This window comes from Aquarana catesbeiana, linkage group LG05, assembly GCF_042186555.1.
Source record: "Aquarana catesbeiana isolate 2022-GZ linkage group LG05, ASM4218655v1, whole genome shotgun sequence".
NCBI lineage: Eukaryota > Metazoa > Chordata > Amphibia > Anura > Ranidae > Aquarana > Aquarana catesbeiana.
The window spans coordinates 514,662,312-514,686,229 of NC_133328.1; the positions used below are offsets into that span (position 1 = coordinate 514,662,312).

At 42.5% G+C, this 23,918-nt stretch overlaps 1 protein-coding gene across 3 annotated transcripts in view; it reads left to right on the forward strand.

The window, feature by feature from the left end:
• FAM110B (family with sequence similarity 110 member B) overlaps nucleotides 1–23,918 on the forward strand; it is a 245,132-nt gene that overhangs the window by 18,637 nt on the left and 202,577 nt on the right. For 2 of the 3 annotated variants that reach the window (XM_073631660.1, XM_073631659.1), the window contains exon 2: nucleotides 4,491–4,557. The gene's annotated coding sequence lies outside the window, so the exon portion shown is untranslated. Of the gene's footprint in view, nucleotides 1–4,487; nucleotides 4,558–23,918 lie in introns of all 3 variants that reach the window. The other variant, XM_073631661.1, reaches the window with a different exon arrangement.

Here is a 23,918-nt window from a genome sequence, read left to right on the forward strand (position 1 = left end):
GGGCGCGCACCGCTGTGGGACTCCTGATGTGAGGGGGGGGACACTGGGGACACCTGATGTGAGGGGGGGCACCACTGGGGACACCTGATGTGAGGGGGAGCTCCGCCGGGGACACCTGATGTGAGGGGGAGCTCCGCCGGGGACACCTGATGTGAGGGGGAGCTCCGCCGGGGACACCTGATGTGAGGGGGAGCTCCGCCGGGGACACCTGGTGTGAGGGGGGGCTCCGCTGGGACATCTGACGCAAGGACGGACGGCTGGTGGCAGGCGTCGTGGCTAGTGACACGCTCAGGGATCCCACTGATTCTGCATTATGGTGAGTTGAATGATTTCATTTTATATTACAATGTAATAATAGAAATAATGCACTTCAATCATCCTGACACCATAACAATCATGGTGCCGGGATGGTTGAAGTGCTAACACCAGGTGTTTGGAGTATCTTTATCTGCTGATTGTTAAACTTTCTAGAATACACATATTTTTATTGTTCTGTAGGATCTGAGGCTGCTGTCCCGTCATTTCCCTCTCCCCCTCTAATCCCTCTCCCCCTCTAATCCCTCTCCCCCTCTAATCCCTCTCCCCCTCTAATCCCTCTCCCCCTCTAATCCCTCTCCCCCTCTAATCCCTCTCCCCCTCTAATCCCTCTCCCCCTCTAATCCCTCTCCCCCTCTAATCCCTCTCCCCCTCTAATCCCTCTCTCCCTCTCCATCCCTCATTCATCTCAGACCCTAACCACACCCTCTTGAGCCACGCCTATTTAAGCCATGCCCTATATGTCACGTAAACCACACCCATTTTTCGCCGCGCCGCACTTGTATATTTTTGCTAAGCCATGCCTACAGACGAATGCCCCGCCCCCTAATTATTGGACGGCTCCGCCTACAGCCACAAAAGTGTCCCACATTTTTTTTTTTTTACAATGTTGGCAACTATGACAGTGTATTGATGTAGAGAGCAGTGTGTGAACGCCTGGTCTACAGTACAACCCAATGAATGACCACCTCATTAAGAAAAACCTTCTTGATTACCTTCAGTCTGGATTTTGCCCTCAACACTCCACAGAAACTGCTCTCCTAAAACTCACAAACTATTTACTAACAGCAAAAACCAATGGACACTGTTCTGTACTCCTACTTCTGGAACTTTCGGCTGCCTTTCATACGGTTGACCACCCCCTCCTCCTCCTGCTCTATATATAGAGCATTTTTTGTAGAAAGTTTAGGAGAGGTTTTACTTTTTTTTTTTTTTTCTTTTTTCCTGACAGTAAGCTCCAATCAGAAGCGCAAACCATAAGGGTTTTTTTTTTTTTTTCCTGCCTCTAAACATTGAGCTCAAAATATGCCTCTATCCATCCCATAGGATAACAACATTAAAGTGGAGGGCCACCCTGGAAAAAAAATGCCACCAAAAATCCTAAAAAAAAAAAAAAAAAAAAAAATTTGGGAAAAAAAAATTAATTTATACTTGCCTAAACCCTTGTTGCTAGGCAGTCTTCCTAATCTGCCTCTTCCTATTCCGCGGTGTGTTCTTCTCCTCGGTGAGCGGCCCCGTTGTCTTCTGGGAACTGTGTGTGTTCCCAGAACACCACGGGGCCATTCACAGATCGCCACGCCGCTCGCGCATGCGCAGTAGGAAACTGGCAGTGAAGCCGCAAGGCTCCACTGCCTGTTTCCCTTACCTAGGATGGCGGTGCCGGGACCCGAGAGCCGAGGGACGGGTCGGCCTCGGGCGGCCAACATCGCGAGCACCCAGGACAGGTAAGTCTACTTATTTAAAGTCCGCAGCTACAGCGTTTGTAGCTGCTGACTTTAAAATTTTTTTTTTTTTTAGGTGGCCAGAATCCCGCTTTTAAGTAGCTTCTACAGGCAGAACACAAAACTACTGTAAAAGCAAAGTTTTTTTTTTTTTTTTTTTTTAAGCCAGTGTGCATGGAGCCTCAGCGTCGCTTACAACTCTACTTCCTCATCTCCTCCTTCCTTTCTCCGTCGGGGTCCCCCAAGGTTCTGTTCTTGGCCCTTTCCTATTCTAGATCTACACTTCCTCCCTGGGTGAGCTGATAGCCTCCCACGGCTTTCAATATCATTTCTATGCTGACGACACCCAAATCTATCTCTCTACCCTTCAATTCACTCCATCAGTCTCCTCACGCTTCAATCATTTACTAACAGTCATATCAGCCTGGATGTCACACCACTTCCTCAAACTCAACTTGTCCAAAACCGAGCTTACAATATTTCCTCCCACACGTGCCTCTTCCTCTGACTGACTTTTCTGTCAAGATCAATAGCACAACCATCAACCTGTCCCCGCATGCCAGGATGCTAGGTGTAGTCCTGAATTTTGAACTCTTCCTTTAGCCCTCCATCCAATCACTTTCCAAAGCTTGCCGTCTCAACCTCCGCAACATCTCCAAAATATGCCCCTTCCTAACCAATGACACCACAAAGCTCCTAATCCACTCCCTGGTCATCTCTCACCTCAACTATTGCAACTCCCTCCTCATTGACTTATTTTTTTAAATAGGCTGTCCCTTATTCAGTCCATCATGAATGCTGCTGCCAGACTCCTACAGTTTACCAAACGCTCAGTGTCTGCTACCCCTCTCTTCCAATACCTCCATTTGCTGCCACTCACCCAACAAATTAAATTCAAAATTCTATCAATAACTTGAGTCATCCACAATTTGGCCCCCAGCTACATTGCATCTCAAAATACCAACCAAATTGTTCTCTTCATTCCTCCCAAGACCTCCTGCTCTTTTTAGTTCCCTTGTTATCTCCTCCCATGCTCACCTCCTGGACTTCTCCCGAGCCTCTCCCATCCTTTTGGAATTCCCTACCCCAATCTGACTGACTATCTCCAACTCTATCCACTTTTAGGAAATCCCTGAAAACTTAGCCTATCCTGCCTTCACCTTACAACTATACTTTATTTTCCCCCATGAGCTCATCCCCCACAATTATTAACTTTTTGTATCACTTGACCCTCCCTTTTTAGATTGTAAGCTCTATTGAGCAGGGCTTGCTAATTCCTTCTGTATTGAATTATATTGTAGCCATACAGTCTGCCCTCACGTTGTAAAGCACTGCGAGAACTGGTGGCACTGTATAAATCTTGTATAATAATAATAAATGGGGCTGGTCTAAAGGCCGCTGCCTCTTCCTTGCCCATTGTGAAAATGCAGGGTTCTCTGAATGGCATCTGTTTCAAACGAGCAACCTCCTGTGTTCACTAAGCAGAAGGGCAGCCGCTCAGCACGGGACCTGGAAACAAATGGAAATTACTGTAGTAACGGTGTCTACCAGCTTCAGCGAGGATCGGCCAGAAATTCAGCTACTTTGTAAAATGTGCTGGATTAGTAGGGGCTAAGTCCAGTGAGATGCAGGCCATCTCGTGGACCAATCTCTTTAATTAACAGTTTCCATTTTACTTTTATGACCGAAGCATAATTTTCGCTATGGGACACTGGATCTTCTTGTCTCAGCTCCTGAGGCTGCAGACTTGCAGCTCTGTGCCTGCCTTCCCTCCTGCCCAATCGCAGAGATTGCTTTATATTAAGTGAACTTATTCACAGAATGCAAAAGCTTCTGTGAATGAAGAGGGTAGGGGCCGGCAGAGATGCTGTGTGTGAGAAGGCAGTGTCTCTCCTGTCAGAGCCCTGGGTGTATAGTTATAGTTGTACCCCCAGAGCTTGGTAAAACTGTCAGAGCTAAGTCCATGGGTGGCATGCATCTCATTGGATTTAACTCACACTATGAGAGCACACTTTACAAAGTGGCTGAATTCCTAGAGTTCTGCTTTAATTTGTTAGTCAAGTCCATCTAAATCTGCTAGTACATCCAGCACTACCTTATCCCTAGACTGACAACGCTGCTGTCCAGTGGTGGCTCTGTTGCTCCTCCATCCAGAGTGGAGACACCCTAAGCCCCGGTTCACGCATGCGAATCACACAGCAACCGCACCACATTTCTGGCCTCAAATTGCATTGCCCCGTGTCGCATTGTCTTTTTGTACCATGCGATCCGGAGCCGGTAAGCCACACTGCGTTTGAAACCCTTTTGGGTGAATCTAGGTTTACACAGGAAGTGTGTTACTGGCAAGATTACAAGGTGAAAATAAGAAAAAAATGCAGCCACCATATTTACGGATTGCAATATATTACATTTTTTGGGGGGTTTAATATCACTTTAATTTTTGCTGTTGCCCTTAAATTGTGTATAAATTCAAATATTTTTAAAGAATACTTGTGCTGAAGAAAAAAATGTAGGCTGCGATTTCTGAGTGAAGGAAAATTTAGTTTTGTAGATAAACCGTATGCAATAAGCTCTACCTAATATACTTCTTTCTTTTTTTTTTTTTTTCAGTGAATTCATTTATTTCTTTTTTTTTTATACCTCATCACACATATAGCATAAGTAGCCTTTAGAAGCTTAGCCAGTTGCACAGCATAATGCTGGATTTAATCCTTTTTCTTTGTGTGTCAGCAGGAATACGGGTCATCACTAGACCTCTTCAGGAATTACCAAACCCGGTTCAAGACAAGACATTCATAAGGTAGGATGTACTGAGATGATTCAAACAGAATTCATGTTTTTTTGCTGTTAAAAATCCTGTGACAAGAATTTCCATCATCAAAACACAACATATACATGCAGTAAATGTGTCCACACATGAGCCCCTGAAAGCCGAAGCCAAAAATGTAATGCATTGCAGCTTACCAATCATTAACTATGGTGGCTGCATTAGTTTTCTATTCCCCCCCCCTTTCATTTTTCACCTGGTGACCTGGCCAGTAACACACCACCTGTATTATCCTCGGGATGAATGAACACAGGGGCATAGCAGACAGCAGCATTATCAGTCTGGGGGGGGGGAGGAAAGTGTTCAATATACTAGCACATTTAAATACACCAGCAAATTGAAGCCAAACTCCATCTCATACTTTATAATCAGCTACAGCGACTGTTTATTTTTTCTTAAATAAAAGCTGAGCATTGCAAGCACCCCCAGCCAGTGTTAAATGGTTTGTGCCATCCCTGTAAACAAATGCATCTGGAAGAGAACTTGTTGAAAAAACAGACTTGCTGGCTGGATCACCAGATGAAAATAAAGGAAAGCAAGGCTAATAAAGAAAACAAATGCAGCCATCATATCTAAGAATTTGTTATGTGCAATATAATAAATGTTTGCTTTTGGGTTTAAGGTTTCTATCGCTCTGTCTTCTCCAAATATTTTTATAATTTTTTTTTTTTTTTTTTTTGCTTGCTGCTGTGATCTGACTTCCTGTTAGAGGGTGGCTGCATTAGTTCTCCATGATCCCACTGTATTTAGAACCCTCTCTTTCTCATTCCCTATATGGTCTATAGGATTTGTAGTGTGCATAGAGCTATGTACATGATCACAGCTAACATGCACTTCCACCAGTGGTGAAAGAAAATCGCATAATGTATGGCCTGCTTTAGGGATGTGTGATAGATCTGGTGGTGCTGTGTATGTTTACTAGCAGTTGACAGCTCTGTTAAGCTGGCCATAGATGGTTCGAATCTTGGCCAGTTCAGCAGGGTCCGGCAGAGATTTGATGCATCTATGGGCAGGCTGATTGTACCCAAGTCGATCCATTGATACAGTAGCATTTTGGATTTCTAGCATGTGATTATTGCCAGCGGTTATAGCCGCTAACAATAATTGTGTTTTCCCGGCAGGGACAACAGCTCTCTGCGCCCCCCCCCCCCCCCCCCGCATCAGAGCACAATAGCTCTGGGGGAGGGATTCTCCCATCACTGACTGTGTTGATAAGGGAATCTAGCGATTTTTCTTCCCTGTAACTTGTTGTTGCAGGGAACAAAAGCTCATGATCTATAGCCTGACTTAAACACCACTGCAGTGCTGATTGCTCATTCATAATGGTAAACAAACCATCAGCCTAGAGAGTGAGTCCCCCCCCCCATAGGAACTACCATAAATTGGGATTCATACAGGGAGGAACTACAACACAGCACTGAAGGATATATATGTATATGTATATATATATATATATATATATATAATATAACGGCATACTACATGCACTGGGTCCACTAGGGGATTTAACAAAGATTTTTCACATACAGCTGCCAGTGCAACTGAATTGCTCTACACTGCTGTGCACAGGTAAGCACTGATGACTTCTGCATGGACGGTTACCAGCGCCATACATATATGGCAACTTCCACCCCCCACCCCCCCCCCCCTCCCCGACCGCAAAAGTGGCATGTCCAAGAGAAGCGTGTACGCACATGCACGGGTAAATGCCGTCAGTGTTTGCTCAAGCACTGCTGAATGCAGCCATCTGCTTGCATTGGCAGCTGTACGTGGCGCCCTGGGTGCTGGAAGGTGCCAGTTTTTTTTTTTTTGGTTTTTGTTTTGCCTCAGCACACAAAAGCTAGTAAGTGTCCATGTGCATGAGGCCTAAGGGTTAGCTTCAAGTGTTAAAACGGCAAGTTATGAGATCAGATTAATATTCATATCTTTCTATTCCATTGACCGATTGCGCCGCCCCCCCCCCACACACACACACACACACACACACACGCCCCCACTCCTTTATTTTACTGCTGCCACAAAGCCAGGAAAGTGAATTCTCCTTAACAGACTCTGGGACAGCAAAAGAAACCACACAGAAATATCCGCTCCTCCCAAGTCTATCTGAAATTAAAAGAGAAAAAAAAAATGTGTCTGGGCTTAGGTTTTAATGCTGGCCTACTTTTCTCTAAATTATCCTGGTAGGGTTGACTCTGATTTTAGACTAGTCTTGGCTGTGCAGATAATAAACTTCTATGGTTTTAGCATCCTTCTGTACATATCAAGGAAATCAGTTCTGCATCGGGAACATCGACCACTTGGGTTCTTCAGTTATTGTCACCTGGCTGTGCTTTCTAATTTACTTTTTCAGCAACTCAATACACCAGAATTCAGTAGGGTATTTTTATTATGTAGTTTATAAAAGACCTTCGGTGGAAAATCTTGTTCTGGACCCTTTCCAACTCCACTATGCGTGTTTTCAAACTTTCTGCTTTCTTGTGATTGAACACTTGGCATAAACTCAATGGAAAGATGCCGAACTTGCATTTTCATGCTGTGCCACATAGTCCGTTGGCAGTCTATGCACCTCTTGGCTAATTTGTCATGCCCCTTGGGGTCCATCTACATGATCCCATTTGTCCATTATTAGGAATGTCAGACATGGGAACATTTTACAGAAAGCATTTTATCTAGGTGATTTTTTTTTTTGTGATTATTATTTTTTTTGTGTTGTAATTATGGATATGGATATATATATATATATATATATATATATATATATATATATATATATATATATATATATATATATATATATATATATATATATATATATATATATTCTCATACCTGGTTAATGCCCCTGAAATCTCCCTCTCTCCATTTTTTTTTTTTTTTTTTTCTTTTGTCCCTCTCGTCCTCAGCTTTTTCCTCCTGTAGTAGTATGTAGTGAGCTTTGCTTGTTTGGAGCTAGACTTTAAACTATTTATTTTTTTTAGTTTTCTGATCCCAGCCGAAAAAAAAAAAAAGGTGACTTGAGTAAGATGCATGACAAATCCAAATGAATGGCAATTTATAATAATTGTAAAGTTGTGGGGTACTAACAGTACTTTTGCATTCACAAATGACTTAAAACTTCTTACATTTACAAATGATTTGAATATTATCTCCCAGCACAGTCACATAAATTGATGAGCTAATAGGTATTGTCATGGTAACACCGCATGAGTGGCAGGGTTGTGGGAGATATTCAATGTGATAACATGTCCCTGGTCGCTTTAGTCATACTGAGAGGGTAGGCTAAAGAATACCCCATTATCATTTTAAATATTCTTTATTTTCTCAAATACAAAGCATACGTTTAGAATTTTTACACAGGCATATTATCACGGAACAATAATTTTATCTTCTATATTTTCTAAACCGAATGGATTGGTATACCATACTCTCTCCTTAATTCTGAAAATGTTTTCAAAGTGCTACCCTCATACAATTGGGCCAGTCGTTCTATACCCTACTTTACCCAATCATTGCTCTTCCCCATGGGCAAGAATTCTTGCAGATGTTTGTTATTCCGGAGGGGCCATATTCTGTTAATCCGCTTATACCCCATTACTGTCTTAACTAACTGCCATACTTTTATAGCCAACTTTAATGATGTAGGGCTCCTAAGGGGAAAAGAATCTGCTTCCAACGCTTCTATTACAGTGTTATGTGGGGCTCCCAGTAGTAATCATTCTCCCCTCCCGGCATGATGCACCCCCTCCCACCCCCCAAAATGCTGCAACTGGGTTGCCAAAATACAGTTTTGAGGGTGCGGGTCGGCCATTCACCCCCTCATTTGTTAGTAACTGCAACGTTTGTAGACTAATCCTAGCCTGGCCCTTCTTCCAAATTAGTTCCCTGAAAAGGGATTCTATTTTTTTTAACCCATTCTTTTCTTATCCAGGCTGGGGAACTATGCAGCAGATACAGCAATTGCGGCATCCAGATCATTTTAATCAAATTACTTTGCCCCGCCACAGACAAGGGGAGTCGGCTCCAGATATCGCTTTTTATGCTTAAATTTAACCAGGAGTGGGATTAATTTATTACTGATATATTGGTTTGGGTCCCTTGTTAACCATATGCCTAAATACTTCATCCTCTCCACCAATTTTAACTGAGGGGTTCCAAACAGTATAGGGTTTCTTAATGGATCAACAGGTAAAAGTGTTGACTTTTCCCAGTTTATTACCAGGCCCAAGAACCGTCCAAATTCCTCAACTATATTCATTGCCACAGTTAAAGATGACTCGGTGTCACCAAGAAAAAACAAGATGTCGTCTGCATACAATGCGATCTTATCCTCCCCTGACTTCCTTTTGAAACCCCTGCATACCCATCACTGATCTAATCGCAATTGCTAATGGCTCCATCGTCAAAGCAAAAGACAAGGGCGATGGGGACACCCCTGTCTCATCCCTCTCTCAAGCTGAAAATTTTTATTTTAGCGCTTGGGGCATTATAGAGTGTTTTTACCCATGCTATAAAAGTGGGCCCACACCCAAATATCTTCAGAGCCCACCAGAGATGGTTCCACTCCAGGCTGTCAAAAGCCTTGGCTGCATCCAAGGACAGGAGAGCCCTTGAGCCCATATTCTCTGTCTGAGTCTGCAGATTCAGGTACATCCTTCTAATTTTAATGCTAGTAGATCTGTTGGGGATGAACCCAGATTGATCTGAGTATATAAGACTTTGGATGCATTTATTCAACCTAGCTTCCAACACCCTTGCCATTATTTTAATACCAGAACATAGTAATGATATCGGCGTATAAGAAGATGTATCCAACTGATCTTTCCCCTCCTTCTGCAATACTATTATGGTAGCCTCCATCATTGAGGAGGGCAGCCTCCCCTCTGCTGCTGCCCAACCCAATGCCTTTAGCAGCTCTGGGAACAACACCTCTCCATACCGTTTATAAGTCTCTACTGGAAGTCCATCTGGCCCAGGGAAATTTTGGTTAGCCATCCTGGCTACTGCCTGTTGTAGCTCCTCTAAAGTTATGGGGGCCTCCATATTACCTCTATCCCTCTATGAAAGGGCTGGTACTTCCAATCTCCTAAAAAAAAAAAAAGCTGTCTATTTCTCCCACCCCCTCCTCCCGCCTTGATTTATACAAATTCATATAATATTCCCTGACTGTATCTATAATCGCAGGCGTCTGAGAGGAGATCTCTCCCCCTAGCGTCCTAACCGCAGAGATTGCAGAAGGGGAGGAATTAGTTTTAACCAAAAAAGCCAACATATGCCCCACACTTTCCCCTTTACCAAAAGCACATTGTTTCTGGAAGAGTCGCTTGTTCTCTGCTTTCCTTGTAACAGCTATCTTATACTCCTGTTGTTTATTAAGCCACCTCCTTTGCTTCTCCAGGGTTGGATCTTCCACATACTGTTTTTCTGCCTCTATCACCTCTTTCCTAATACTTGCCTCCCACTCCCTGGATTTCCTCTTAATCTTTGCCACCTGCTGGATTAATGGTCCCCTAAGAAAGGCTTTCAGGGCGTCCCACGTCACTCCCACCGGTGCTGTGCCTATGTTAAATACCACAAATTCTTAGTTTGAATATTGCCTCATCAGGTTCCCCCATTAATTCCAACCAGAATGGGCTTATTTTCCAATCTCTTGGGGTACGTTTTCCCACTGTATACACCGTCCGCACTAGTGGTGAGTGATCCAACACCCCCCTTGGCCAATAAACTATATTTTTTACTAACAGCGGTGCTGCCTCATTCACCAGGGCCAAAAGCACCCCATTCCTCACCATTATACTCACCCCCCCCCTAGAATAAGAGGAGTAAATCGAGTGGTATTGACACTGATTGACCTGCTACGGAATTGTGTCATGGTGTCCTTTGTCAGGTGCATTTCCTGCATACAGAGCAGTTCCACTCCATACGTCTCCAATGTGGAGAAAACTGTGGCTCTTTTGACTGAGTCACCCAACCCCCGGACATTCCAGGAGCCTATATTGAATGTTTTAGACTGCATACAAAAAAAGAGAAAAATAATGTAATGAAAAATAAGAAAAAGAAATGAAAAGGAGAGGTCCAAAAAAAGGACCGCCCCCCCATAAGATTACTCTTTGTGTCCCAATACCTTCATTACCATTTACTCGTGATTGATCTGCAAATTAATTCTTTTTTTATTAACGTAACTTTCAAAATTTGTGATATTACCCAGCTTTCTTCATTGGTGTTTTTATATCCTGATCCTGTACATAAATCGTTATACTTGTGATGCCGTTAACCCCCCCCCCCCCCCCCCCCACCTATCCCACGCCTAGCTAGGCTAGCCCTAGGGGCTTTATGCGTGACCATTTCCTGTTTTCCTTACCAACCCATCCACTCATGCCAGTCAAGTGATGTGCACAATTTTATTATTTCACCCACCTTTCCATACTTCTGCCTCTCCCTCCCCCCTACCACCAGCAAATGTATCAAAAATATATTTTTCACCAAAATACCCCACACATACATTGTACTTTCTTCCTAAGTGTAACTCGCCACTCCGTCCCTGATCTAATCTGGTCCAAAACAAACCTAGCTACTCTAAATTCTTATTATCTTCCAACCATTGTACCACGTTGGCTGGTGAATCAAAAAACGGGGTACCTCCCCCCCAAGGCCGTTACTTTCAGATATGCTAGGTACAACAAAGCATACATGGGTTTTATATTTTTGTTGATTGCGTTTAATTGCTGTAAACTCAGCTCTGCGCTTCTGTAGGTCTGTAGCGAAATCTGGGTACAACGAAATCCTAACTCCATTATAAAGGATATTCCCCATCTCTCTAGCTCTTTTCAACAGGATCTCTCTGTCCTTATAGTTGAGAAGCTTCAAAAGTATTGGCCTAGGATAGTCACCCGGTAACGGGGCTCTATAAAAGGGACTCTATGAGCTCTTTCTATTGCAAAGAGCAGTGAAAAGGTATCCTCCCCAAACATTTATTTGGAACATTTTTCCAAGAGCCCTATGGGGTGGGGACCCTCACTCCACTCCGGGAGGCCCACCACCCTCACATTGTTCCTGCATAGCCTATTTTTCATTTCATCCATCTTTGACACATATAGGCCCATTTGTTCTCTTATTACTTTAATTTCCTGTTTTAACGGATATAAATCGTCTTCAACTAAACTTAACCTCTCTTCTAGGGCAGTTGTCCTTTCCACAATCCTTTGCAATTCCTGGCTCATTAAAAGTAATTCTTCCTTAATTCCCTTTAATTGATCACATAGACTGTTCAGTGGACACTTGCATGCATTAACAGCAAACAATACATCTTTCAATGTCGGCTCCTCCTGTGGTGGTAAGCCAGATTCAGGGACTATCACACACACAGATCCCGGGATTTCTCCCTCAAGCCCCCTGTTACTCAGTTTTTGTATCTGGTGGTACCGTTGGCGTTTGACCATGACTGTTTCTGTCCAAGGGGGCTCCTGATTGAGCTCTTGCTTGTTGAGTCCCTTTTAACTGGTGACTGCACAGGGGGTGTGAGCGGACCGCTCCAGCTTGGCAGCTGCCTGGTTCCCCTTCTCTTTTACAGAGCGTGTTGCCTGGGACCCCGCATTCCCCTGGTGTGGCTGCTCCTCACCTCTCTTCCTTGTCATGACCATCTTTTTAACGCCCAGCTGGGCTCACACCTCTCAAACAGGGATTCAGCTGTAGGGGCTCTCCTCTCCTCCAGGCAACAGCCCGCAGTGTTCCGATGAGCCGGACACCGTTCTGCATGTGTCCTGCCCTCTCACGCGAGATCTTGTGCACCTCTGCGCGTGGCTATACGGCTACCGCGGCAGCCTCTGCCACCTCGTCCACCACCTTCACCCACAGCACGAGCCGCACAGAGCTCACAGAGCTGGGGCACACAGAAGTATAAAAAGTGTCCTCCTATTGAAAACTAACCAAGACAATAAAATAAGACTGTGACCTCTTTCATTTCATTCCTGCATTGATAGCCTTAATATCCCTGGAAAAGAAGCTCTCTAAAGTGGAGGTCCGCCAAAAAAAAAAAAATTAAAAGCCAGCAGCTACAAATACTGCAGCTGCAGACATTTAATATATGGACACTCACCTGTCCAGGGAGCCCGCCATGTCGGAAGCCGATCTGTTCATCGGCTCTCGGCTGCTGCTGCCGCCATCCTTGATAAGGTAATCAGAAAGTTAAGCCGTGCGATTTCACTTCCTGGTTCCCTACTGCGCATGCGTGAGTCTTGCTGCACGTCCTCACTGGTCCCTACTGTCTTCTGGGACCTGTGTGTCTCCCAGAAGACAGCGGGGGAGGACAGAGTAGGCGCCGGAAGTGGCGTAGGTCACCGCGATCACCGTGGTTATCTATGCCAGAAAGTGGGAGCAAATACCTGTATTAGCCCGGTATCTGCTCCCCCCTGAAAAGTGCCAAATGTGACACCAAAGGGGGGGGGGGGGGGGGATTCCAAAAAGTGGAAGTTCCATTTTTGGGTGGAACTCCACTTTAAATTTATTTGTATAGATTTATATCAACTACTGGCTGAGCAACAGGTTGGCTTTTCCCTCTGTGTACATTTGTCTAATTTTCAATTGACTGGTGTGTCTAAAATGTTTATAAAATGTATGTAATAATGGCACATGTGCTTTATGGATATTAATTGAAAATTTGATCATTTATTGATTTTGTATTGGGCTCAACACTTTCTTTCTATGATCTTGCCAATACCATTCAGAAATGAAGGACAATACACACTGAAATGATTTAGTGAACAGGGAGACCAGCTTCACAAGATGCCAGAATTAAAATTAATGCCGCTTGGCAGGTAGGTTGGATCCCCTGAGTCGGCTTAAATTAATCATTTCCATGTTTAACTTGAGTATAGATTTTAATATTGAAGATCCATAGGGGATGGACGGCAGCCATCATTTATTGGCTCTGATCACTGTAGTGAAGGCATGGTGACCCATGTCACCTCCCTATATTGAGTTTGATGACCTGTGTATCAAATAACTGTTTTGTCCATTTAAAGAGATAACAAAGCTTTCAGTTTAAACAATTTTATATGCAAAAGTAGATTTTATTTTGTATTTGTGTAAAAGACTTTGTATCCCTTAGCGCTCATGTTGAGCACAATAGTTGTCTTACCAAAATGTTTTTCGTACATCTGTCAATAAAAAGAGTTAAAAAAGAAAAAAAATAAGACACAACAACCTGCTCATGTACTGCCGTCGCTGACAAATCAATGCTTTGGGGGGCTGTTATTCTAAATACATTGGCCATTCATGCACTGGACTAGTGTTCAGACAGCAATCATTTTGTTGAAATGTCCTATTTATGTGTATTTTATAATAAAATGTCTATTTATAATAATAAAATAAAAATATACAAATATATATCTATGTATCGCTCTACGCCTACCTTTTACATGCACATGAACTTTAATGGCATCCCAGTCTTGGTCCATAGAGTTCAATATTGAGTTGGCCCACCCTTTGTAGCTATAACAGCTTCAACTCTTCTGGGAAGGTTGTCCACAAGGTTTAGGAGTGTGTCTATGGGAATATTTGACCATTCTTCTAGAAGCACATTTGTGAGGTCAGGCAATGATGTTAGGCGAGAAGGCCTGGCTCGCAGTGTCCACTCTAATTCATCCCAAAAGTATTCTATCAGGTTGAGGTCAGGACTCTGTGCAGGCCAGTCAAGTTCCTCCACCCCAACTCTCATCTATGTCTTTATGGACCTTGCTTTGTGCACTGATGTGTAGTCATGTTGGAACAGGAAGGGAAAATACCTGTGTTTTTATGATTTTACACACTATTTGCTTGTTTTAGCTTAAAAAAAAAAATAAAGCAACCAGCATCAGCACAAGGGACATAACAGCCAATAGGATGTGTCCCTCGTTTTTCTCCTTTTCCTTTCAGTAGAAGTCTAATGGCCAGTAAACGATCAGAGAAGCATCTGAAATATACCGCTTTTGCAGTGATCATACGATTATTTAATCGTTGGTACACAGTAGAGCTGCATGATTCTGGCCAAAATGAGAATTACGATTTTTTTTGCTTAGAATGAAAAGATCATGATTCTCTCACGATTCTCGCGATGTAAAATCTTTCACATTATACAAAAAAAAAAAAAAAAAATGGGCTAACTTTACTGGCTAGATTTTTTTTTTTTTTTAAATTCAATAAAGTAATTTTTTCCAAAAAAAATTGCATTTGAAAGACCGCTGCGCAAATAGTGTGACATAAAATATTGCAACAACCACCATTTTATTCTCTAGGGTGTTTACTAAAAAAATATATAATGTTTGGGGGTTCTAAGTAATATTCTAGCACAAAAAAAATGATTTTAACTTGAAACCAACAAATGTCAGAAAAAGGTTTAGTGTTTTAAGTGGTTAATCTTTTTTCACTTACACAGGAAGTCTATTCCATTGACAAACTGTTACAATGTTTATACTTCAGTTCAACTGATGAAGAATGTTTTGTTTCTTGGCAGACTGCCCAGTTTTTTCTCTTCCTTTCTTTTGAGGGCTGGGGCTTCAGAAGAGCAGAGAGAATTCTTTGCATAGAAGGAATTGTGAAACACTTTAGTCAAGATCGCGATAACGATTCTTGACTATTGATCACGATAATGATTCTTGACGATTAATTGTGCAGCTCTAGTACACAGCTTTCGAGAGCTGATCACGACAATTCATGCAAAATTATCCGATGAGACAAGCACGAAAATATTTCTTGTACGATACCAGATCATTCGATTTTTCGTTTTATTCAGTACAGTTGACGTCCGAAAAATGCAATACATATACACTACAAACACATTACATCACATTTTTATTCTGTTGTACAAGAATTTAAACACTTCATATTTGATATGAGACTAGCATGCAAAAAAAAAACGGATGATCATCTCATCGTGTGTACCAGGCATAAGTCTTCCTCTGTATTACTCCCCCCTTCCTATTATTATTATTATTATTATTATTAATAATATTATTTATTATTATTATTATTTTTTTTATTTTTTTTTAGGAAAGTGGAGTTGCCCTTTTAATACAGCTTAACGGCTGTCAGATCAAGTGAGATCAACTATCCCCACCCATATCTGTCATTCATAGAAGCTGTACTACACAGGTGCTAGGAGTGGGGGATGGGCAGATGATGGCTCCGCCCCCTTTTATAGATCCAGTTTAATTAATAGAACTTGTACTATGGCTTCTGTGAATGGCAGAAAAGGGCGGGCATAGGCAAGCCTTCTTAATGAAATCTCCCATCAGCCTTTTAGCTGTATTAAAGTGTTATTAAATCCAAAAGCAAACCTTTTATTATATTGCAGCTTAACAGTTCTTGGCTACGATGGCTGTATTTTTTTTTTTTTGGCGTTCTTTCTATGTTTACCTGGTGATCCTGCCAGCAAGGGGGATGAGATAAATCATTTAGCACTGACAGGGGTGTTTACAATGATCAGCTTTTATTTATGTAAAACTGTTATCCCAAAAGGATAAAAAACAGTTTGAGACTACTCATAAAGTATTAGCTGGCGTTTGGATTCAATTTGTTAGATATACTAGCAAACTTAGATATACATAGAGCTCGTTTAGACTTGTGGTTGCGGGGGGGGGGGGAGCAAAATTGCATGGTTGAGCTGTGTTTTTGTGCGTCTCACAACTGTTCCCCTGCTTTGCGACTGCTAAATTAGCTTGACATGTAGCGATTGATCGGCCGGCTTCAGAGGCAAGGAAGATTTAGATGAATGGCTAAATTCACACTAAGGCTCCCCTCAGACTGATAGCACTGCCGTCCAAAGTTGTCTCTGTTTCTCCTTCATCCAGAGTGAGGGCACCTTAATACAGGCAGATCAGGTGAAAACAGAGGGTAAAAAAAGAAAACTAATGCAGCCACTACATATGATTGGTAAGCTGCAATATAGAAAATCTTTGGCTTTGTTACCTCTTTAACCTCAGCCACACTGGAAGATCTCGGCAGTGGGGGTGGGTAGGACAAAGGAAGATTTCTACTGGAAGAAGAATCAACACAAGGGACACATCATACCAACTGTAGGTTATGGTCCTTATGTTTGATTTTTCAGTTTTTTTATTTTTAGCTAAGCTTAAGCTTTAAAGTGCTGGCACATGGTGACTTGACAGATGCATGCACATTAGCCATAGATTGGAGAGTGTGTTTTTTCTTAGATACATTTTGGATTTATGATCTTAAAGTGATATTTAAGGCTTTTTAAAATTAATTTAAAAATAACAAACATGTCATACTTCCCTGCGCTGTGCAGTGGTTATGCACAGAGCAGCCCCGATCTTCCTCTTCTCGGGTCCCTCGCCTGCACTCCTGGCCCCTCCCTCTTGCCAAGTGTCCCCCCAGAGCAAACAGACTGTGATGAGGGTACCCAAGCAGGCTTGCCCCCCCAAGCCATGGCTTTGCATGTTCCTTCACACACAGAGCCGTGGCTCAGCCCTCTCTCCTCATTGGCTCACTGGCTGTGATTAACGGCTCCCGCTGGGCTGCCTGGTGATTGGATGAGTGACTGAATGCAGGACACAACAGAGCGCTCCCAGAGTATCTGCAGGAACGCCAGCAAGAACGTGTGGTGATGGTGAGAGCACACAGCGGTTCTCTGGGGCTCGTACATAGAGAGACTGTGTACTAGGAGCTCGCCAGACACTCGGGTCCGCCGCGTGTTGGCGGTGTCCTGGCTGGGAGGACAGGAGGCTGAGAGGAGACGTGTTGCTGCTAAAGTGGACGGCGAGTCGGACTGAAGGACAGGAGAGATCCGCAGACCACCCCCCCTCAGGACCTCATATTCTACTAACCTGGTTCTCCCTTCAGAAACCTCCAGGAGTGAATATATCTGCACTGTACTACTGGATGGATCAAAAATAAGGATATATAGAGAGAGACTCTCCCGCTGGTACAAGGACTAAAACTGAAAGGGATAAAGTTCCTTAAAACCGGTTCCTGGGTCTTGTGTTAGACTGGACTGTGTTCACAGGGGTGTTATGTACAACAGTAAAAGTATGGGAAGCAAATAAGCAAGGCAATCCAGGTGAATAAAGGAGGATCTTGGATAATTAGTGGAAGCAGAGACTAGCTGGAAAGTTCCGATAAGAGAGTTCCGGGAGAGCAAGGATGGTGGGACCCTCCATACACGAGTTTTACAGCCCACTCTTACATCTGTCTCTAACAAAGCAAAAGTGTCTGAATTTATATATATTAGAACTGTAAGATAATAAGCACTGCGTTGTTCATTTAATAGCAGTGAATTGTTGGTTTACCGTTAAGAACGCCCAATATCAACCAGTATCAACCAGTGTGAGAGCGGGAAGGGGGACTGGGTCACACACTAATTAAGCAGTCATTCACCCTCCTCTCCCCACCTTATCAGACCCGATTGTGGCCAGCAGCTGTTTTGGTTTTTTTGGGGTTTTTTTTCAAAAATGACTGGGAAACTGTCAGGAGAGCAGGGATGGTAGGAGCCTCCCCTCACCAACATATGAGTGTCATAGCCCACTCCTACATCTCTCTCTAACAAAGAAATTGTCTGAATTCAATAAATTAGAACTGTAAGATAATAAGCACTGTGCTGTTCACCTCATAGCAGTGAATCACTGAATTACCGTTTAAGAACACCTGTATTAATCAAACAACCAGTGTGACAGCGGGAAGGTGGATAAGGTTAGACATTAACTAAGAAGTCACCTAACTTCCCCCTCCACCTCACCGGATCCGTTTGTGGACAATAGCTGATCTCTTCAACAATTATCAGGAAACGGTCAGGCGAGCAGGGATGGTGGGATCCTCCCCTCACTAACCTATACGAGCTTCTCAGCCCACTTCTATATCTGTCTCTAACAAAGGAAAAGTGTCTGAAATCACTAGATTAGCACTGTAATAAGCACTGAGCTGTTCATCGGATAGTAGTGAATCATTGAATTACCGTCAAGAACACCCTGTACCAACCAGTATCAACCTGTGTGACAGCAGGTAGGTGGATAAGGTTACACACTAACCAAGCAGCTACTCACCCTCCCACCCAACCTCACCAGACCCATTTGTGGCCAGCAGCTGAACTTTTTTTTTTTTTTTTTTTATTAATAAAATACTATATCAAACTTATACCCGTAATATAAATAACAAGATGAGGGGGAAATCCGTAAAGGGGGCAAGTACGAATCCACCCAGAATAAGTGTGAGCCCTGGCTCTATTAAAAAATATATGACACAGGATGGGGGGGACAGAGAGCCCAAGGAAACCAACACAGTAATGCCCCGTACACACGGTCGGATTTTCCGACGGAAAATGTGTGATAGGACCTTGTTGTCGGAAACTCCGACCGTGTGTAGGCTCAATCACACATTTTCCATCGGATTTTCCGACACACAAAGTTTGAGAGCAGGATATAAAATTTTCCGACAACAAAATCCGTTGTCGGAAATTCCGATTGTGTGTACACAAATCCGACGGACAAAGTGCCACGCATGCTCAGAATAAATAAAGAGATGAAAGCTATTGGCTACTGCCCCGTTTATAGTCCCGACGTACATGTTTTACGTCACCGCGTTTAGAACGATCGGATTTTCCGACAACTTTGTGTGACCGTGTGTATGCAAGACAAGTTTGAGCCAACATCTGTCAGAAAAAATCCATGGATTTTGTTGTCGGAATGTCCGAACAAAGTCCGACCATGTGTACGGGGCATTAGAGTAAAAAATCCCCCAGAGGGAGGACAGAGAAAACAACCAAAGGACTCAGACGGCTCCCGCTGCTGTCTCAGCGAATGAGGAGGGAGATCCAGGGATCTCGTGCACATCAGGACAGGATGGGGCTCAAGTAAGTATTAGGGGGTCTGCTGCACAGAGGTGTGTGTTTTTTGTGTTTTTTTTTTTTTTTTTTTTTTTTTTCTTCGTGCATAGAATACATCATATTACCTTCATGCATGGAATACATCGTGGTAAAAACCTTGAGACCTTTAGAACCACTTTAAGTTTCCTCTTTTCTGAGCTAAATCTTTTTTTTTTTTTTTTTCCTCCTCTAAGAAAATCTTGCAGTTCTCTAGTTTACTGTTCCTCTCTTCTGCACAGCAGGAATGTTTAGTTGTCATAATGACTCCAGTATGTGATTTTGGTTTTTGCTGGCTCCCAGTCAGCCACTAACCAGGCATGTATGACGTGGCGCAGAGGATTGGCTGGACATTTCATTGTTGAGATTGTTTTCACATTGGTATGTTGTGTCATAACTTTAGTAAGTGAGTAACTCGTTTAAGTAAATCTGTAAACTATTGTGACTCTGAATAGTGATGAGAGGCTAGCTATATAAGTACCAGATGTGAACAAATGCATTGTTGTCTCTGGTATCTACTCTAGTAATCATTAAGTTGTTTTTCAGCAAAACTCTGGAGCCACACACAGCTGCCAACGGGTACAATCAACTTTATTGTTCAGAACAAACAGATATTCCACCCAGGATCCTTCCTCTCACATGTTTTGCACCCAACTAGTCCTTAATCATAAAGCTGTATGATTAAGCCTCAGTAGGGGGCAAAACATGAGAGGGAGGATCCTGGGTGGAGTGTCTGCTTGTGCTGAACAATAAAGTTTTGGCTCCAGATCTTTGCTGATTTGTGTGTGGAGGCACGTCCCCGGTGGAGCAACGGAACTGGACTAGTGGATTGCAGAGCTCTTAGAAGGGGCTTCAGCTTTTGTGAGTAACAAATCATGTTTTTTTCAGGAAATCGTAGAAATATTCAGCTTTATCTATTCAATCAAAAGTATGCATTTTTTTTGGCACTCAACTGCATGTAGGAATAATGCACTACAAAAAGCAATGGTTTGTAAAATAACATAAATACGTGTGTTTGTTTGTTTTTATTTGTTTGTTGTGTGGTTTTTTTTTTTTTTTTTTTTTTTTTTTTTTTTGTGGTTACACCGATATTACTTTTGGATTACTGTACGCCTACTGCATTTTGCTCTATACTCATTAAAGGGCAAACGTAACTTATAATCCCTGGATAGAAATTGAATTACGTTTTCAATGGTAAAAATATGGTTGATCAAGTGTGTAATTGTATAACAAATGTAGTACATGTAGAAATGTGAAGTTTCTATCCTTAATAGTTGTCTTACCATTGAAGTGTTGGCACTATTATTATGCCATCTAGTTATTTACTGTGGCAGAGATGGAATACTCACCAGGTTATGTGTCTTACCTTACAGCGGGGTTCCCATTAAAAAAAAAAAAAAAAAATTAAGAGTCAGCAGCTACAAATACTGCAGCTGCTGACTTTTTTAATCGGACACTTACCTGTCCCAGGGTCCAGCGATGCGGGAATCGAAGCCCCCTTCGAACTCCCCACCCCCCCCCACCCCCCTCCGCTCGGTGGTGCCGGCATTTTAACTGTGGGCGCCTGGCTGTGGCTTCACAGCCGGGCACCCACTGCGCATGCACAAGCTGTCGCTGGCCCCGCAATTATCTGGGACCGGTCACATGCCCCAGATGATTGAGAAGAGGGAGGGTGGAGAGGCAATTTCCCTCCCCGCGCTGAGGGAAGTGACGTCAGGAGCCCAGGCACCGAAGGAGGCAGACTACGAGGGACCCCCTAGCAATAGGCATTTAGAGGTGAGTTAAAAAAAATCTCCAAATGTTTTTTTTTGTTTTTTTTTTTTTGTTTTTTTTTTTTTTAGCACATTACTAAATTTTTTTTTTTTTTTTTTTTTGGGGTGGGGAACTCCACTTTAACTTCTCCTTTTTTTATGGGGAAAGGTTTTATATACATATTTTGTTTGGCTGGAGTTTAGTTTTTTTTTTCTTATATTTTGATGTTTTAAAACCCTTGTCCATTCCTGCTTGCTTTATCTAACCAAGGCAAAGTTCTCATGAGAAAAATTTCCCCACTCTTCAAAAATGTTAATTCGCGGTAAATTGGAAGGGCAACCAAAGTGCATGTATGTGATGGCCTTGAGTATCCGAATAGCAACAGATCAATTATAGGATTATACATAAGGGTATTTTTTTTACTTCAGATATGTCACAGTTCCCTGCTGACAATGCTTTAATCTGCTTTACTCCATGGAAGAAAGGCAAAATCTTTTGTTCTGGTATCATCTAAGGGCTGAGGTTCTGGCTCAGATTAGTTATGTAAATCCAGGTGCAAATGTCTGACCCCGATCAGCCCTTTGCTGCAGGCTCTCATATATTTCAGTCTGATTACCAGGAGAGAGGAGACTGCGGAAATACTTCCTCTGTCTTGTAGCAGACTGATGACATCCTCTCAGTGCTGGCAAAGTCATCGAGCTGGGGATCAAGGACTGCTTTTAATGACAATGGTACAGCTTATTTAATAATGTATACTGTTCATGAATAATATGAGAGACCATGTAACTTGTAAAGTTACTAAATATTCCACTTTAATATGGCCAAATACATCTACTGTAAAACACTCTAGAACAGTGGTCTCCAAAATGCTGCCCTTTGCATGCCTTTGTCCGGCCCCTAGGGATTCCTCCCACGTGTATGTAGCGCTATTCTTTCCACTGATCTAGACATTGAAACCTAATTTCTTTCAAAGTCAATAATGATGGGGCACTGTTGCTCCACCTACTGACGCCAAGGATGGGGCACTGTTGCTCCACCTACTGATGCCAAGGATGGGGCACTGTTGCTCCACCTACTGACAACAGGCGCCATGTAATTTTTTTTTTTTATTCATTTCCACTTGCCACAGTTCAGCCCCTCCTAAAGTCTGAAGGACAGTAAATTCTCCCTTTTTATCCTTTATTTTAAAGGTCCAGATACCCCTGCTGTAGAACGTTGACCCATGTGCGATGATGAAATTGACAGAAGTTGCTTTGGTAGCAAATGTAATCTAGCCGAATAGCAGAATTTCTGCAACATGTGCTTTTTGCAAGCTGTGTTTGTTATTAGAGTAAGGTGAACTTCTGCAGCAATGGAGGCATCATCAACCAGACAAGACTTCTGTAAAAGTATCTACTGTTATAGGGATTCCATGTAAATTCTGATTTATGTATTTATAGAATAATAATAAAAAAAATAGATGACTCCTCTTATGACTGACTGTATAACAAATAAATAAATGTTATTGCATAGACCACAGAGACACACAGAAACAAATTAAAAACAAAGGTGTACCTACTAAAACTGAAGATACTCCCAAAATGATCTTCAAAACATGTATATACTGTGTACAATATAAATCAATGAATCAAAAAAATATACTGATAAGATTGTAGTGTTGGTACTCTTTTTAGAATAGCAGCAGTTCCTTTAAATGGATCTACGTGTGAAATGGATAGTTATACAATCACAAACAATATGCTGAATCATCCACTTCATCCACAGACAAATTTGAGTTTTATATCATCCAGATTGTATTCCAAGAGGGCTTAGTAAAAGCTTCCTGTGTTGCTGACTATGTAGCACATCAAAAGGTCAAAACCAGCACATTGAGGTAACATAGCCAGTCTATCAATGCTGTAATGTTATCCAAAAAACTTGAATGATCCGAGTATGAGAAAGGTCTCAAGGTGGATTTAACCTGTGATTTATCAAAGCAAAGAATGTCCATACATACGCTTTAACAGGGACCACCAATACATTATCCAATCTCCAGCTGGATTTAACCTGTCATTCATAGTATACAGATGTCAACGTGCAGATTTCTACAGGGTCCACCAAGGCCATAAATGCACAGCTTAGATGTGAAACTTATGTACATAGCTTGTACAGTTGGTACATCATCCAAACTCTAGATGGATTTAACCTGTCATTGGTAATACTCAAATGTCCACATGCAGACTTTTACAGGGACCACTAATACACTTTATTGCCAAAAGTATTGGGACGCCTGCCTTTACATGCACATCAACTTTAATGGCATCCCAGTCTTCATCCGTAAGGGTTAATATTGAGTTGGCCCACCCTTTACAGCTATAACATCTTCAACTCTTCAGGGAAGGCTGTCCACAAGGTTTAGGAGTGTGTTTATGGTTATGTTTGACCATTCTTCCAGAAGCGGATTTGAGAGGTCAGGCACTGATGTTGGACGAGAAGACATGGCTCACAGTGTCTGCTCTAATTCATCCCAAAGGTGTTCCATCGGGTTGAGGTCAGGCCAGTCAAGTTTCTCCACCCCAAACTCTCTCATCCACATCTTTTATGGTCCTTGCTTTGTGCACTGGTCCAAATCATTTGGTGGAGGGGGGATTATAGTGTGGGGTTGTTTTTCAGGGGTTGAGCTTGGCCCCTTCGTTTCAGTGAAGGGAACTCTTAAGGTGTCAGCATAACAAGACATTTTGGACCATTTCATGCTCCCAAC